The sequence below is a fragment of the Herpailurus yagouaroundi genome, unplaced genomic scaffold (assembly GCF_014898765.1).
Source record: "Herpailurus yagouaroundi ecotype Mexico unplaced genomic scaffold, PumYag 199, whole genome shotgun sequence".
Classification (NCBI taxonomy): domain Eukaryota; kingdom Metazoa; phylum Chordata; class Mammalia; order Carnivora; family Felidae; genus Herpailurus; species Herpailurus yagouaroundi.
This window is the reverse complement of record NW_024412430.1, coordinates 3,246,907-3,250,026: the sequence shown is the minus strand read 5'-3', so window position 1 is coordinate 3,250,026 and position 3,120 is coordinate 3,246,907. Positions and strand designations below refer to the sequence as shown.

The window sequence follows — 3,120 nt, the reverse complement described above, 5'->3', positions numbered from 1 at the left end:
CTGAGCCACCCAGGCGCCCCTTCTTTCAAATATTTAAATGTCAATTTATGCTACCAGTCTTCTCTTCATTTTAACTCCAACCCTGCCTTCAGTTCTTTGCTGAGTTGCTCACTTTTTAACAGGATTTAAAAATGAATCCTTGGAGCTCCTGAGTGGCTCAGTCGGTTAAGCGTCAGACTTCACTCAGGTCATGATCTCGTGGTTCTTGAGGTCGAGCCCCATGTCGGGCTCTGTGCTGACAGCTCAGAGCCTGGAAACTGCTTAGAATTCTGTGTCTCCCTGTCTCTCTGACCTTCCCCTTCTCACATTCTGTCTCTCTCTCTCTCTCTCTCAAAAATAAACATTAAAAAAATCATTTAAAAAAAATGAATCCTTCCTGTGCTGCCTAGAAGGACTAAGAGAGGGAAAAATAGCACACCCTGTATCTCCCCAGTTGAGTAGTCAGATATTTAATAAAGACAAGACCTCTGGACTTGGCAGCACAGGGCAGAAGAAAGAGGAGTCCTCAGCATTTTCTGTTCCCGAGGCTGAATGCTGTCACAAGCTGATGATTTGCGGTGGGACAGAAGTGGCCAAAGAGGCAGAAGGTATGTACCCAGAGTTGAGTTCTGCTGTCTGAGCAGCGATTACAATTGCTGTTTTGGAAGACTTGGAAAAATTCCCTGTGTAGGTGTGAGTTCCCCTGACATCCTCATGTAAGATCCTTTTAACAGCCTGGGACTGTAGTTCCTAGGCAAAATACATTAAGGTTTCTGTGTTCCTTTCAGGAAATATCTTGTCTGCCTTGTGAGGAAGGGGAGTAATGCAGCGTCCCTTGAATAGGCTAAGTCCCTCCGAAAAACATGCTTGCTTGTTTGTTCCTTTGAAGTGTGTGTGTGTGTGTGCGCGCGCGTGCGTGCGTGCGTGCTCCTGCAAGCACAAAAGCAGTTAAAGAAGAAGATTGTGATTGGTTGATACCAGGAACTTTTAGTTTTTCTTTGTGCTGAGAGAAATTAAAAAAAAAAAAATAGGTCAGAGGATTTCTTGGAATAATTCTACTTTCAGCGGCTTGGCTGAACTTCTCAGCAAAAGTCTTTGGTTGGCCACCCGCTAAGGAATGAACTTCACCAGTTCTGGACCCTGGGGCAGTCTGCACTGTTGGAAAGTCTTACTCTGAGACCGATGGTGAGTTTTGTATTTACGATGACATCGTACTTAATAAAGAATAAAGAAGATGAAGCCCATTCTTTAGTTACTGTCTCTTGGGATGCTCTAATTTTTGTTTCTGGTGATAAAAACAATCACAGTGTAGAAGGCCTCCAAGAGGAGAGGCATCCCCAGTTTTGGTTGTCCCTAAAAGAGCTGGATCTCACAGTGTCTTCTGAACAAGCAAGACAGGAACCTGAGCAGTTCTGGCTCCTACACCTTACCTACTCCCACCTTCTGCTACTACCTATCAAACAGAACCTTCTTATCAGACCTTATCCCTGGTTTATTTCTTCCTAAGGCCCATGGAGAGGAGCAGGCTGAACAATTCTTGGCTCAATTAATTTATCCTGCTTACTTATGCCAAAAAAAGAAAGGAAGAAAAGCGTGTGTGTGCGTGCACACATATGCCATGGCTTTGTATTTCTGGGTTCTTTACGTTCTGAATCAAAAATTGCTGAATATCTCTTATGTAGAATAAAAAAGCAAGATGCAAAGCAGTGCTCACAGTATGTTACCTTACGTGTAAAGGGGAGGGAAGGAATAACTATAGATATGTTTTTGCCTGGATTTGCTAAAGAAACTTGGAAAGATGCAAAAGAAACTGACAAAAGTGTCTGCTAGTGGAGGTGAGATGGAAGCTAGCTGGGGGGAGGGTAAGGAAATTTTCATTGTACATCTTTTACATGTGTGGTTTTTGAACCAGGTGAATGTATTGCCAATTCAAAAAAAAAAAAAAAAAAGACCTGGTCCCTAAGCTAAACTTGTCGCCATGGTTGGATATTCCCTCTCTACCCTCTGAATGTCCCTAACGTTTGAACATATCAACAACGATCATGTTACATTGGCCTCCGGAAAACTGAAAAAGGGAGAAAACTGTTAGGGATCAACACATGGTGTTAACATTTTTCCTATGTAAGGAGCTCTAGGAAAACAAAGGCAAAGAACCAGAGATTTCTCCAGGTCCCAAAACTGTATGTAAGTGCGCCAAGTTCAAAAAGTAGGGAAGAAGAGGGACTCCCCCAACCACTGGGTCTTCTAATATGAACATTTCTAAATGTGCATTGCAAATCGGTCAGAAAGCTTCTCCTCTGTGCCAGACCTCTAAGGATAGTTAATAATGTCCCTCTGGCACTCAGCAACTGCAGAAAGATTGAAAACCAGCATGATGGCAACGGCTAAGTTAGTGATAAATGGATGAAAGCAGGTGATAGTTAGCTTAGGATGGAAAGGGACTTCCGACCTACAGAGAAAAACGGAAAAGTGTAACCAAGGCTACTTGGGATACCATGGATCAACCCTGGGGCCGGCAGAACAGGGGAGCAGTGCCTGTAAAGGGGCACAGGAACATTACGTGAAGCCCTTGCCTGCAGTTTGGAGAGGACACAGGCTTTTACTGAGGGAGTGGAGGCGAGGCGGAGCCGTGGGGCCAGGTGGGGCCAGGCTTCTGCATCTGTCTACACCACACATGCCCTTCGCTTTCTAGATCTCAGATTGCTCACGTTCAGGTTGTATTTCTTGAAGCTTGCTCTCTTCTGGGAGAGTTCCAGTAACCTTGCAGACACCTTGAAATCATTTTTAAAAGCAGGGAAGTGTGCATGAGACCAAAGGGTTATATTTTCTGGGCTGGAAATGCAATAGTTTGGTGTCCTCTCCTTGGTTTGATTGACCAGATTCTTGGTGACCTTAGCCAAATCCTTGATCTGGATTTCAGCCTTCCTTCCACCAAATGGGAACAAATATTGGTTACCAGCAGGAGGTAAGAGCTGTTGGAGACACAGAGGACGGGACTAGCCCTACAGTATCACTTTTCTCATCAGAAACTGGAAAAGCGACACTAAATTCCTGAGATCTATGATTTAAATTCTGTCAACGTCCCCGGAATAGACGTAAGACACACTGGAAATGCTTCATATGTAATGCCCGAGAATGCTC

At 44.2% G+C, this 3,120-nt stretch overlaps 1 long non-coding RNA gene across 1 annotated transcript in view; it reads left to right on the top strand.

Moving 5' to 3' along the window:
• Positions 1–340: 340 nt before the first annotated feature.
• The window catches only part of LOC121013598 (uncharacterized), an 8,332-nt gene continuing 5,552 nt past the window's right edge, over positions 341–3,120 (top strand). The window contains exons 1-2 of the long non-coding RNA XR_005782797.1: positions 341–587; positions 1,045–1,164. This is a non-coding gene — a long non-coding RNA (uncharacterized LOC121013598). The remainder of the gene's footprint in view (positions 588–1,044; positions 1,165–3,120) is intronic.